The sequence below is a fragment of the Calonectris borealis genome, chromosome 1 (assembly GCF_964195595.1).
Source record: "Calonectris borealis chromosome 1, bCalBor7.hap1.2, whole genome shotgun sequence".
In the NCBI taxonomy this organism is placed as follows: Eukaryota; Metazoa; Chordata; class Aves; order Procellariiformes; family Procellariidae; genus Calonectris; species Calonectris borealis.
The window spans coordinates 164,620,168-164,635,785 of record NC_134312.1 but is presented as its reverse complement, the minus strand read 5'-3'; the positions used below and the strand labels follow the sequence as shown (position 1 = coordinate 164,635,785).

Genomic DNA, 15,618 nt, shown 5'->3' with positions numbered 1-15,618 from the left:
GAGTGGCTGATACACCAGAAGGTTTTGCTTCTATTTAGAGGGACCTGGACAGGCTGGAGAAATGGTCTGATGGGAACCTCATGAAGTTCAACCTAGGCAAATGCCAAGTCCTGCACTTGGGGAAGAGTTATCCCATGCAGCAGTACATGCTGGGGGCTGACCAGCTGGAAATCAGCTTTACAGAAAAGGACCTAGGGGTCCTGGTGGACACCAAGTTGCACCTGAGCCAACAATGAGCCCTTGTGGCAAAGACCACGAACAGCCTCCTGGGCTGCATTAGGAGGAGTGTTGTTGGCAGGTTGAGGGAGGTGATCCTTCCCCTCCACTCAGCACTGGTGAAACCACACCTGGAGTTGCATCTAGTTCTGGGCTCCCCAGTACAGGAGAGATACAGAGCTACTGGAGAAAGTCCAGTGAAGGGCCACAGCGATGACTAGGCGATTGGAGCATCTTTCATGTGAGGAAAGGCTGAGAGAGCCAGGACACTTTAGCCTAGATTTAGCCATAGCTAGTATTGCAGTGTTGTTTTATGTTTTTAAGGTTCAGAACTGGAGGAGGTGAATCTTTCCATAACATCATTGGTGACTGCACAAAATCTGACTGTGCTAGCATACCTAAACATAGCAGATGTCTCAATAAAGGTCTCGTGTAACTCTCCCTCTGTAATCCCCTTGGTTACCTCCTCTGCTGGCCGTGGTTCGGCAGGCTGTGTGCCAGGGACTGTCTGCTGTGGTGCAGCTGTGCGTAGTCTTGACTCTGACTTCTGAGGAGGTTCCCTGCACTGGCAGCCACCTCCTGTAGTGTCCCACTGCCATTGCTGCCCTGGCTCTAGCAGTCCCTTGCACAGTTCCTTTCCATCCCATCTGCCAAGTCCGCGTTAGCTGCCAAATCCATGCCAGCCTGCCATGGTGCCAGGGCTCCTGATCTCTAGTGCTCCCTAGGCATTCGTGAAATAGGAGACCAGACACAGGCCTGTTCTGCCCTGCTAAGATTGCAAACCCAGCAGGCAACTTCTTGTACTGTCTGGTGTCTCCTAACCCAGCTGAGATAGACCCACTGTGCGAACTCCTCTGTAGGTCTTAAGTTGCTTCATCTTGCATTACATAGTTGGGGTCCAAAAGGGACAGGAACCCCTTAGGTGGGGTTCCCTTCAGAATAGACATGCCTTTTAAACATAATGAAGAGACTGGAGGGGCTTGCTTCATGTATTTATTTATTTATTTAGATGTTTGAGAAGCATGTATCTTTCAAGCACTATAATAGTTTGACTGGTGGAACACAGCCAGACGTACACAAGTTGGTCCATCTGTACAGTTGAGCCATCTTGTGGTAGACTTTAGTAATGGAGGATTTGCAAAAGCGAGCTGTTCCGCTTGGAATGGATTTTAGTGATTACTGAAGTTACTGTCTTCATTAAAAAAGAAGCAGAGTCAGAGTAGTGCTGGAAGAGTCAAGTTATCCTCTTGGATTGCCTTTTGAGTGCAGATTTTTTCTTAAAATGACACTGTATGTTCAAGACTCCTTAAGACCAGACCAGCATATCCCTGGTCCAGGCACTGGCTCTTCAAAACAGACCTACGACTAAGTGTGGGTTGGGCTTAGCTCAGCATAAAACAAAGGAATTTTGTAAAAGGAAATTCGTGGGAGAATCTAAGTATCATAAGCTTCAGAAACCACAGGACAGAGACCCACAGCAGCCATCATTGTGGGAGAACACAGCTGTGACGGTGGTTTATTATATAAAAGGTGTTAAGGAAAGGCCTGTGAGGCCTATGGGCAGGTAGAAACATGACAAGGAAGGTTAATGTGTGAGAAGAAGGTGGTGATGGTCATAGGAACTGTAAGATGTCTTCGAGGGGAACAGAGCACTTACTCCTTAATTTGGGATTCTGAATTTTTTTTTTTTTTAAAATCAATACTTACGTATACTTCAATCATTTTATTGCTTTTCCTCTGAGTGATGTGTGCAAAGAGTTAATCCAGTTCTGTTGGTTTTAATACATCTTCAAGAAAACAGGCAATGTTTTAGTTGTTAGATATTTTAACAACATGGAGATTCAGAGCTATTCTATTGCTGCTTTTTTTGTGTCTATGGACAGCACAGATATCATATTCTTCCTTGCCTGAGGAGGCCACAAACAACTGGCTTGGCTAAGGACAAAGCCAGGGCCCTGCAAATAGGAGAGCTTGAAAAATGAGCTAAAAAGTGATTGAAAGGCTTGTTGCTAAGCTGGAGGGAGAAATGTGTTCTTCAGGGAAGAAGATTAAACTTCATTCCCAAATATTGTCCTTGGAAACTCAGCATATCTAACTTCAGGAGAATGCTGCAGTGTGTGTACAGACTTTTTGTTTTAATAATTTTCCTTTGTTTCTATGGATAAGTTTTTTAAAAAAAAGAGATTGTTGTCTGTCTGCATCATCTTTACACCAATATCAGAAAAATCTATTGCAAAGATAAAACCTGTTTTATTGCCAAGGAAACATGGGTGGTAGTCACTCTCAGGTTAGAGAGAATCCTTGATAACACCTTTGATAGATTGCTGAGTTCCTCAGCCATAAAAGTATCCAGTCACAAAAAGATAACAGTTCATAGCCAGCTCGCAGAGCATGAGAAGTCCTGGTTCGTTTTTTACTTCCTTCCATTTTTTTATATCAATCGTACTTCTTTGAGTTGAATACTTCATTCTCTTGCTCATGCATGTACATTTCCTGTCTGGTGTATGTGGTGTTCCTTCTTATGCTCATAACTTTCTTTTCTATATCTATTTTTATTTTGGTTATTTTTAGTTAATGCTTTCATTTGACTCTGAGATTAAAATCAGTAGTTTTAAAAGCAAAACTGTTCTGTTCCTGTGTGTTATACAAATTAAGCAGTTTTTGTGATGTAGTTTCCTAAGCGCAAACATCTAATACTATATTTGGTGACCTGGAACCTCTTACCTGGCTTCAGGGGCTCATGTGGAGAAGTGCAGGTCTCCTGTAGATCCTGTGCCACGTCTTCCTGGCTATCACGGGTACTCTGGGGCTCTTCCAGTGGCACTATATGTTTATGGTTAGGTAGCTGAATCCCATTCAAATTGCTTTTAAGCAGATTTTATTGACAGTAGTGTTGATGGCAGTGGAACTGATGGACAATAGCATTTTTAAGACTGCTATTTAGGAATTAGCTGAACGCAATGAGTCTGGGAGAATAAGCTATTCTTTACTCTGCAGGCATGAAGGGCGTAGTATATGCCTCTAGTTTACTGGAATGCATGCGGGATTCTGGCTTCCCAAGTGAGAACAAGTAGATATGTGATATAGTGGCATCCTTTTAGGGTCTTTACTGAAGTTACACAGTTGTTTTGCTCCGTTAAGAGGCCAGCAAAGGCCCATAATTACTAGAAAGTATCTTGATTCCTGCAAAGAGAGATTTGATGTCAGAGGTAGAATTACACAGATGGACTAATACGTAGTCAGGTATTTTTTGGAAATTTTCCAGATATTGTTGCTCATTGAAATACCTAGGAGCCAGATTCAAATCCTATCAAGGGGGGTGTTGGACAATGCCTTGATGTGGATGAAGACTTGAAACATGAATTCTGTTTGATGTGCCGAATGTAGTGATAGAATCACATGCTCTTAATGTTTAGTGTTAAGGTATCAGAAACTCAAAATAGCATAAATAAATGTACATTCATTGTTTTAATGTACTTTTTTCTAAGTAGACATCATTTTGTTTCATCATTTAGATTGTTCTGATGGCAATACTTATGGTTACCTTTTCCTGCATCCTCTCCCAAAAAGGTTTAGAAGTCAAAAGAAAAAGCATTTTCTCAGGTGTCTCTAATAAAGAGCTCTCTTTTTAGACAGTGAGAGCATTTCAGTCAAAACTAACTTGATCAAACATAACAGATGACCGAGATTTTAACTGTGCTTTCAAAAGACAGCTTTGTTGATAATGTGAAAGTTAAGCAATTAGTTTGCTTTCCAGACTTCTCAGCTGTTATTCACAAGGAAAGTATTGTGAGAAATTCTACTCTTGCCTTTGACCCTTTCCTTCACACTTATAAATACATGAAAGTGAAAAACAATGTTCTCTGTTCTTTATAAATTTTTCACTTAAAGCTCCCTTAAGAATAACCATGAAAGATTGCATGTAATGGTTTATAAATATAGTTTCTCTAATACTTCTCTTTTGAGAAGAATAAAAAAACCCATTGTGGTTACATTTGCTTCAAAAGTTAAAACTATTTATGTTGAATGCCTGCAGTATCAGTCAGAAGGAAAAGTAGTTTGAGGAACATTTTATAGCTAAACAGTTTTTTCTACTGTAGCTCTGAACTTACAAGCACAGTAATCCAGCAAATTTCAATTTATGTTGTCTCTTCTGGTACAGAAAAAGCGGGAGTGTTTGCAACATACACGATTGTGTTCAGGTTATATCTTTTTTTCTTTTTTATAAATTCTCATAGAAAGGATAGGTATTTGTCCCATCCTCCTGTTAATACATAGAATGTGTGAAGACTTTGAAGTCCAGGATTTATATTTTTTTAACTGAGGGGTGGTAAGTGGAGAGGGTACACCTCACTGAAATTAGTTTGATAGCATGGTGATTTGGCATTGAGTCACTCAAGACAGCTGAGTGGTGGAACCACTGAGATAATTAATTCATCTGTTGAGGATGTGTTGAGCTTTTCTAAGACAAGTCATCTGAATTTGCCATTGAGAGGTACCTATTTCTTACTGTTGTCCGCTCACACTTAGTAATTACAAGTTTTAGAAAATTTGCTGGAAGTAATTCTGCCCTAAATTAGGGACTTTAACTTCCAGCGTAGTGTGCAGAGAGAAAGGATAATGCAGTGCACCAAAGTCAGACTCCTGGAGACACCTTTCTCCATTAACAACAGAAAGAGCCTAGGGCCACGAGAGTCCTTACTCTCTGTACTTAAGTGGAGTGCATTTGAGTGGCTGGACTAAATCCACAAAGGTATCAAAACCCAGCTTTCTTCCACTTAACTGGGACACCTAAGTTAGGAGCCTAGCTTTCCTGGGCTCCTTTATGGTCAACAGTGAGAGAAAGGTACTTGCAGAGGAAGATCAGCCTGCTTCTTCATCTCCTACCTCAGTACCTCAATTGGTACCTGAAGTTAGACAACGTGAATTGAAGTATCAAATCCCATCGATTTCAGCAGGAAATTGGTTGCCGCTGTGAATTTGGGTATTAAGAGGCATATTAACTGTCTTTAAATATTTTGGTTTCTAACATCTATGTTTAGACTCCTTGTGCAAACAGAGGTTCAACTGCTTCAGTTAGGACTCTGCTTCTCTCTATTGGCTTTGTGGGGTGCCCTACAAACTTGACTTACTTATTTAACATAGGTTCCTACATTAAGTCAATATGAGGAAAATCCTTCTGTGAGCATGGCTTTTATTTTCAGTTTCCATGCTTGCATATCATACCTCCTTACCTTGTAAGTATCTGTGGTATTGGAAGGATAAAATACATTCAAAGGCTTGTGAGCCAGCTGAGTATTGGAGATGTGTTTTAACAAAAGTAGCTAGTTTTGTCTCGTTTGACTTGCCCCACTTCATTTTCATTGATTCGTATCAGAAATGTTTATGCTGAGGAATAGTATTTTGTTGAAACGGGATGGGATAGCTTTGACTGGCAGTTTTTCAGTTAAGTACCAGTTTTGATCATGGGTATTCATAAAGCTCTTTTTAATTTTCTATTTATTTATTTTTAGCATTGATATGAACTTTAAGGTATTCCTGTTCCTTGCTTCATACTCCTGCCTCTCTGACAACACGTGCTGTCCCCTCTACTCTTTGTAGTAGCCCAATCACTTTTGTGGCTGCTTTGTGAACTAGAGTGGGAAACTAATGCTGGATAATTTTTACTCCTGTATTATATTTAAATTGGATACTTTCCCTGATCTGTTTCATGGAGCAGCTGCGCAAACAGTTGTGTGTCTGTCTGGTACTGCAGCCAAAGACTTGTGAAACCGTAGCCTAAGTCACAGCTCTTTTGAGCTACTTCCAGTGCTTATAATTAAAAGGCAGCTATGATTACAGGTCTGTCATAACTTCTGTTTTTGCAGTCTTTCTTACTAGAATAGATAATCACATTCATCCCAAGATGTAATTATTAACCACATCTGTTTTACTGTAAATCAAATGTGGGCTACTTTAAGTTCAGGGAAGGGAAGGGAAGCAGTCTGGCCACTTCAAGTGCTTTGTATAACTAATGCTAAAATGTATTTAATTAGAAGGTTGACATAGTTTGTCCATAGTATATGTCCATAGAATTCATATTGGGTATTTATAATCAAGTCAATGCATCAGAACCGTATTCTACCTCATAAGGATTTGTTTGCAAGTATGTTGCACGTGTTCTGTACAGCGCAGATTGAAAATATAGTAGTATTTAATTAACGTACAAACTTCTCTTAAGACAATAGACAGCAACAATTTAGTATAAAATGTGAGTGATCCACAAATTAGATCTATAAGTTACTATAGAAGTTCTGAACCAAACTCTGAAATTCAGCAGAACTTAACTGGGAATAAGCATAAGGTGCGTTGAAGTTACAGTGATGGAAGATATGACTAATATTTCATTTAAAGTATTTCCTCCATCCCTCAAAGTGGCATCCATCTGAAGAAAATAAAATTTTGAAGTTTAGCATCTATCTCAGCTTCAAGGTAATAGAGATATGGTTTATCCAATATAAATATTCAGATTTAAGCTGGTAAGTAATAATTCAGAAGACAGTTATGAACCAAAGGAAAAAGGAAAATGTTTCCTTACTCTTGTAGCTGACCGGCAAAATCTCAGAAGTGGGAATTAATCTGTAAGTTAATATATATTTAGAAATTAGCCTAAGTACCAGCAATTCTTTGCTTTGACTTTATTTCTGTTTTGTACATTTCTTTTCTTTAAGTCTTTCCTATCCAACCCTTGGTTCACGTATACTGCAGATATTCAGTGCTGGGAACTTCTGGACAGCAGAAGCTTTTGAAGAGATATATGTTAAGTATCTTCACTTTTTGCATCATAAAGATATAAAAGATATAAAAGAATTCTTCTATTTTCATTTTATCAGTAAATAAGCATACATATGTTGTCCTTAGTCAAGGTATATTGCATAATGTGACTATCTCTCAGCAGATATGTAATAATCCTTAGTAATGTTGTACCCTGAGTCTGCTTGGCTTTAGTGTCATAGTTTTCATAAGATTGTATTTCTTATAAGTAAAGAGTGTGAAAGATGTCCTTTTTTTTTTTTTTTTTTTTTTTGCCGGGGAGCAAGTATCCCGCAAAACGTGGTGTACGCAACCTTTTCTGGAGAGATTTTAAAAGAGAGGGAAACAGATAGGCAAATATTTATATTAGCTGCTGTCGTAAACATCCTTTTTGATCCAGATGTGGCAGGTCCTTTTAGATGTCTGTTGTCCCAACCAAGAAAGGTCTCTGCTACTTGCAGATGCACCAGCCCTCAGATCTTTGCGAACAAAACGGTAGCAATTGAATAAAATGAGAAATCTGCAGGCTTTCGAACAAAAAGCAGCATAATTCATCTAGGGAGAACAGGGTAGATTTATGTTGACATTTCTCAGTAAGGGAGAGGTGCGACTTAGACACACGCTCACGTGTGGTCATACAGATGTGATGTCACACCACGGCCATGCCTTCAGCACCTGGATACTCTCACCCGGGGTGAAAATACTATGATCTTAGGTTCATATTCACCTCCCTAGCTTTAGTTTGAGCTGCATCTGTACTGATAAATAACACATAGCCTGGGAGGAAGATTGTAACTATTATTTACCCATGTTGCCTGAGCATTAGTATTTTCTGTTTTGACTTGTGCCATGTTGCGCTCTCTGAAAATGTTCATCACAGAGACTAATCCCTAAAGGGCATTTGGGTGAGACTGCGGTATGTTTGGCTGTCTTCACCCTACATGGACCTCAGACATTATTGTCATAATATATTATACTCTGTTATATGCTATGAAAAGGCACTGCAACTGGCTGTGGCACACCTTCAGACACCTTTGAACAGAAAATGAAATTTAAGTGCTGATGCCATGGGGTTCACAGCTAGTTGGTGGGCAGAGCCTGTGCTTCAGAGGTGGTACAGACCACTGAAACCTGACCTGCTCTCCGGGATGCCCTTTTCCTTCATTGGCGCAGAGGCAGTCTTTATTTAGGCACCCCAACCCCAATTTAATGTGGAATCAACTCACTCTGAATTTTTTATATCTGAACTTGCTGAGCTTTATGAAGAGCTTCCTGAATATATAGAAGGTGGAAGATTGAGTGATACTGGCACATTTTTCATGCCTATACTTTCACTCTATCATTGTATAAGAGCTTTCTGGTTTTCTATAGAGGTCTGTACTTGAGGTATCAACTAAAGAGGAAAAAGTATCTTACCGTGAATATTGGTTTTTCAGAATGACAGCTGGAGCTTGTCAAACACATTAGGTTGACTTTAACATCAATTTCCAACATTTCCTCCCCCCTCGTTCCCCCTCCCAAAAAGGCTGAGTTCCAGTCACCTATGCTACAGGTGAGCTGAGATGCCTGTTTCTCTCCATTGATTCTGAGGGTCTAAAATGGCTAGCTCAAATGTAGTTGTCTACACTGAAGGCATCTGAAATCAAATGAGTGGGATCACACATGATACATTCGAGCATAACTTTTTGTCATCACATTGGAAGTATTGTTGCCAGTGAGAGGAAAAAAAAAATCTGTTGTGGAGAATATGGATTTGCACTTGCAATTGCAGTTACTATGATGTTAAATAACTTAGCAATATACCTGGGAACGGTTGCATGGTATTTGCCTTTATCTTTGTAGATCAAATCAAAGGGACTTTACACTGTAGCAGTGATAGGTGGAGTCTCATAAATTAATAAATAGCCAACTCATGGCAATCTCTGTGCTCTTAAAATTATAAACAGATTGCAAGTTTTGCTAAACATAAAGCAGTAGTGCTAGAGAGGACAAAAGAAAAAAAATCAGTGGTAGTATTAGAAATTGTGAGGACCTGGAAATTGCTTAAACACTATGGTGATGAGTATGAATAGAGAGAGAACCTGATCCAAATTTTTTATCCTTACTGCATTTTGTGGCTGACATATTTTAAAGTATTCTCTTAAATACTTTTTTGTTAGGTCAGGATAATCCAGTTTCTTGCAGTTCCTACATGCTTTCCTTTTCCACTTTCAATCACACCTGAACATATGCATTCTGGTTTTTGTTTCTGTAAAAGTTGGTTTTCCACCTAGTCACTTAGCTGTATGCAACTTTTAGTAATGCACATTAAAAATGGGGAATCTAGAATACTAACTTTCTCAGTCTTACTGTGTAGTATGCAAATTCACTCACATCACAGAAATTGGTTTCAGAACTGCCCTTCAAATCACAAATTATTCCTAGAATAATTAAAAAATATACAGAACCTCCTTTTATTGTGTTAAAATCCTGTGGATTTCATTCCAGGGAATGAAATATCAACATATGAGAAAAGCAACATTAAAAGAAATATTATGAGATGAATTAAATGTAATAAGAACGAGGAAGGAAATTTCCATTTTCTGTTGTAATAACTGCAAGTGTTCATTCACTTATAGCTATAGTGTTAATGTACAGCTTCTGGACTGTGAATTTGAATGGACATGCATGCTAAATGAGGTCAAGCCTGCAAGGCTGGATTATTCCTTTTGTGCCCATTACTGTTTCTACAGAAATCCAGATGTTTTAAGACGCATTGACACTACTCCCTGTGTCAGTTTGGATGTATTACTCCACTATAGTTCTAATGCATAACTCTGTGGTGTGTAGCCAGTTTGTACTTTTTGATGACCAGCTATAAGTTTTGGAGAGTCACCGTCACTATCACCAGCTGCATGTGAGGAAAGCATATTATTCTCCCACAGACCTGTTCATACCATTCCTTACTTGCAGTTTTTGACAGCTGGAGCCCTGTCTGAACGGTGATAAAATATTTCCCTGAGATATATTAATAGATCATCTAGTCAAACATTATGTATTTACATCTATATATAATTTAATAAGTAAAATTTAGCTAAAACTATTTTCCAAAGAGGTATCCAATTTTGGTTTGAAGTTGTCAGGAGAAGATGAACCCATTGCTTTCTTTGATAATTTGATCCAGTAGGTAATTACACTGCATGTGAACATATTTTCTGGTAGATTAAAGAGCCCTTTAATAGCCAGCATTTTCTCCATATGAATGCAATTATATCATTCTCAATAACAGTTTCAGTAAGCTAAGCAACTGTCCAAGTGCCTTATTGTAAAACATTTAGAATCAGAGAATCATAGAATCATTGAGGTCGGAAAAGACCTCTAAGATCATCGAGTCCAACCATCAACCCAACACCACCATGCCCACTACACTATGTCCCTAAGCGTCTCATTTACACGTCTTTTAAATACTTCCAGGGATGGTCACTCAACCGCTTCCCTGGGCAGCCTGTTCCAAGGCCTGACCACTCTTTCAGTAAATAAATTTCTTCTAATGTCCAATCTAAACCTCCCTTGGTGCAACTTGAGGCCATTTCTTCTCGTCCTATCGCTAGTTACTTGGCAGAAGAGACCAACACCCACCTCCCTACAGCCTCCTTTCAGGTAGTTGTAGGGCGCGATGAGGTCTCCCTTGAGCCTCCTCTTCTCCAGGCTAAACAACCCCAGTTCCCTCAGCCCACTCCTCATAAGACTTGTGCTCCAGGCCCTTCTCCAGCTTCGTTGCCCTCCTCTGGACACGCTCCAGCACCTCCATGTCCTTCTTGTAGTGAGGGGCCCAAAACTGAACACAGTATTCAAGGTGCGGCCTCACCAGTGCCAAGTACAGGGGCACGATCACCTCCCTGCTCCTGCTGGCCACACTGTTTCTGATGCAGGCCAGGATGCCATTGGCCTTCTTGGCCACCTGGGCACACTGCCGGCTCATGTTCAGCCGGCTGTCAATCAGCACCCCCAGGTCCTTTTCCTCTGGGCAGCTTTCCAGCCACTCCTCCCCAAGCCTGTAGCATTGCCTGGGGTTGTTGTGACCCAAGTCACAGGCAGGACCCGGCACTTGGCCTTGTTGAACCTCATACAGTTGGCCTCAGCCCATCGATCCAGCCTGTCCAATTTATCCAATTGTCAAATAGTTTTACTGGTTCTTTCCTTCATTCTCTCTTTTTCTAAGATTAAAAAATGTTATGTTAAAAATTACGTATGATTTTACAATATAAATCACCATAGTGCCATATACAGAAGTTAAATTTTCTCCATACTTCTACTGCATTCTTATTAACACTTATTTATATATACCTGGGCTTTTTCCTGAACTTGCCTGTGATTTTTGTTACCATATCTTGTATTGCAAATGTTCCTTTCATGATTAGCTAAGTGTGATGAGGGGTTACTGCACTTCTTGTTCCATGGTGTCACCTATGGTGTTTTTGTCCCAAAGATGGAAAGCTTTCACCTACTGCTCAGCAGAGTTTTTGGAGAACTTATAAGGAACAATACCTGCAATGAACCGATAATATTACTCTACTCTGATCCTGAAAATATGCAAACTAGAGCTGACACTAATAAAAAGTCAAAGGAGGAAGGTTGAAAACCCAACCCAGCTAAGTTACATACAAATAAAATTATCATCCTAAGTCCAATAAACTGCATTTTTTCCTATAACCAAGAAGTATTAAGCCCCCTGAAAACACGGAGACTGTAGGGGTTTATGGAAGACTGGCTGTGAGTTTTGTGCATTCAGGGTGAATGCAAGATGGGATGATGGTGTCCTTTCACTGCCATTAGGGGCAATAATTTCCATTGTCCCTTCCTAACGTGAGAAATGAAGTGCCCTTGCATTCCACCTGTCTTCTTCCAATGGCAAGAGAATGAGAATTCCCTGTTTTTTCCCAGTATTTCCAACTTCTTTGAAGAGGAACTAGCAAAAAAATGGGGCCCACATTCTTTTTTCTGGTGGATGTGAGGAAAGAGGAAGGCCTCCATGTCCCACGTCAGATGAAGAGAGGAAGGCAGAGAATCTCCAGGACTTTTTACATCAAAAGTATGTAACAACAAATTCTGCCACCTCTGAGGTATAAAGGAGGTGTTGGTATCCATATTCCTGGGATTTTCAGCAGAGATGGTAGGTGAGAGGTGAAGAAACACTGCTTGGTTTTCACATTTCATGGAGGCAATGGAGAAGAATATAGACTAAGGATCTTGCGAGGAATCAAGTTGGGAAGTCAAGAATTTCGAAATAAGGACAAATAGGGAGAGCAAAGAAGGGTAGCCCTGGTGAGAGGCTACATGGGCGGTTGCACAACTTTTACATAGAAGCCAGCTTGTGTTGTACATATGTGGACTGTGTAGGCAGAGCAAGCTCAAATCACCTTGCAGGGTCCTACGTGGATGTATCCTTCCGCTCAGATTCATTCCTCCCAACTCTAGTCACGTAAATTATAAGTATAAACACAGTGGCTTTACTTGTTCAGTCCATGGAGAGAAGTAGATGGGGCTGTTAGGGTTACAGGCAAACGACTAGTCCCTCTTCTGAGGTTGAGGTAGTCAAGCAGGATGTTAGAAGCCATTGGATATGACATGAAGAAGAGATATTTGTGACAAATGACAGTGTGTGAAGCTAACAGAATCCAGAATTGGCTGGATTTCTTACGTAGTTAAAGGGGGAGTTACGTGAGAAATGGCTGAATGTCACAGATAATTGGAGGGGAGCATTGAAGACCGTTAAGGGAGCAGAGTCTTGTGAGGTCAGCAGTACATAGGTAACTGTACCAGTTGCGACTACCTAGGTAATGGTAACAGATGTTCCAAATTTGGGCACGAATGTAGCAAAACAGGGACCAAAGGGGAAAACCTAGGGATGGGTTGTGTATGTGAGAGGAGGCTGGGGTGGAGAAAGGGAGACCCAAGAGTGGCAAAAATGAGAGCAAAGAAATGGCACAAGCCATGCAGTTCATGAGATGGGTGGTGGCCAAGGGCACCTGTCAGACCTGGCGGTCACTGCGGATGGAGCAGGACAGTAAACCAAAACCCTTGTTCTGACCACACCACAAGTCAAACTTCTGTGGCAAGGAGGACTGGATCAGGGAAGCGTCCTGTGTTTGATTTTTATTTCTCACAAATCTTTCTTAATGTTTGCAGGATTTTTATTGATAATTCTCTTCTGCAAGTTTGGCACACTGAATTCTGATTTATTCGATGACTGGAAGTGGTCTGCCCCTGTGAACAATTATGCATCTATTGGTCTTGCATGATAATATATTACCAAAACCTCTCCTTTTTAGATCCCTATTACAAGTTTTCCTCCAAAGAATATATTCTATCTGCATCTAATACATTCATCTAATTCCCATTCATTTATACTTTGTTTTATTGAAATGAAAGTGTAGCCTTTGCCCTTAACTATTGCTCGTCTTCCTTTTAACACTCTGAATGAAAGGCATATATGCATACATCATAGTAAATTAAGAAGCCTTTCTTTTGTAGGGGAGTATTAATGTCTTCTATTTATTAATTTATAAAGCTATTCTAATTCCTTTGGGAAAATATGATCTTTTATTTTCATTACAGTCTTGCTAGATCCCTTTGTCTTCTGACAGCTTAAACCTCCAAGGAAAATATTGTATAACAAAGTAACATTTGTCTGTAAAACCTTCTCATAGTCATTTCCTTTTGGAGTTTCTGATATTCTATATTTATTTGTCAGATGCAGGATGATTTAGAAACAATTTGGATGATAAGCTAATTGATATCTCTGATAACATATCTATTTTTACGTGTGTATGTGAGTTTTTTTAATTCATTTTAAATTTTTAGGTTATTTATAGTAACCTAATTGCTTGTACCTCAGGAGTCCTGTTCACCCAAAGAATAATGGTTCTGTAAGGATCATACCTTACATGGTGTATGTATGTTTCTGCTTTGCATGTCTGGGGAGAATTCTTTAGGTATTCGAAGCCATAGACCATTTATCTTTACAAAGGTTAATGAATACTTGTTAATAACTAACAAAATGTTTCTCTGGCATCTGGCATCTTTCTCTTTCTTCGAATATATTATATATGCTAAAAATGACTGTGGTTTCGCTGTTCATGGAGATTCATTTCATTTATCAGTTAACAGAAATCTCAGAGAATAGCTAATAATTATTAAAGCCAAACAGGAGGGAAGAATCTGATGTTACATAGGATGTATTTGTACAGGATATACGTGCAAGAAGATTGTGCTTGGATTTGGGTAGACATATATCCTGTGTCTATGTATTTTGTTGGCTTTGGTTGCACAGTGTTGGCAGTTGATATAAAAGGTTGCTTACTATCATACACACAAATCCTGACTCTTTACCTTAGATCTTCCCTAGAAGATGAGACCCGTCAATGTTTCGGTGGATTTCTATTTTTTGTTCTGTCCCTTGAACCCATAGTGGTTAAACAAAGTATGCTTTAGCTCAAAGTTTCATTGTTTAGAGATCATATCAGTTGTTTCCACAGAAGACTAATGAGGCCATTTCCAAAATCTTTATTATTTTTAGAAAACATTTTTCCTGAAATGATAGTCAAATTTGCACAGTGAAAGAAAGCAGTCCTTGAAGATGAGCTGATAGTGGCAACTAGGAGTTAGCTTGTTAGCTCAAAATTCATCTAAATTTTTCCTATTTTTTATAGGTTAAAAGCATTCATTCGTATGAAAGTATCATACGATGAGTGTTCTTATTTATACCAGAAGATATAAACATAAGTGATGCTGCATGTTAACGGAAATCTGCTCAATGAAGTCTGACAAGTTACATTTATTACAGTGTTTTCCAGTTACTGTGGGAATGAATTTGGACTGAGAGACAGGATTTCTGAAACCAGTGATAGAGTGACCCAGCTGCTGTTAACACGAGGCAAAAAGTAATGTAGCTTTCCAGAAAATACTGCAGAGGAATGAGGGTGGTGGGGAGGCAGCAGATGGTAGTTGAAAATAATATGAAATTTGATAAAAAATACGAGGACTTTGAATCAGAAGAAAGGGGAACTTTGTTCGCCTATTAAGGTTTAATCAAGAGGAGCTTGAGGAGCTGTAAGGAAATCAATGTCAGAACTGAAAACTCTTGTTGATTTCTGTTTTCAGTCTTCAACACACTTGTCTTCTGTTGGAAATCCACTGCAATATTTTTCAGTGATTTATAGGATACTCCTGTTCTGGAAAGCTGGTTGCTATTACCAGTTAATGAAAGTATGATCAGGTGCTGATATATATTTTAAAACCACATAAAATAACATGTGAGAAACAATTCTCTATTCTCTCCATTCTCTACTGAATCAAGTACTGTGATTTTCTGACAAAACTACAGCTGAGACTCTGTTAATATAAAAGATGGAGAAAACACTGAAATTTAAAATGACCTGAGGTTTCTCAGTGTAAAATACCATTTTATTTACAGATTGATTTGCGATTTCAACCTTTTAGTTTGAAAAGAAGTTGGTCTGTTCTTTTAATATGGGAGCACAGGTTATAGCTGCCCTGAGGGAATTCATTAAGGGCAACTTATGTAATCAGCCTTGCATCAAACAATATATGGAGTTATCAGTGCAATGC

The 15,618-nt window shown here is 39.3% G+C and overlaps 1 protein-coding gene across 2 annotated transcripts in view; it reads left to right on the top strand.

Annotated features, from left to right (window-relative positions):
• GPC5 (glypican 5) overlaps positions 1-15,618 on the top strand; it is a 769,104-nt gene that overhangs the window by 35,455 nt on the left and 718,031 nt on the right. The gene's annotated exons all lie outside the window — the stretch shown is intronic.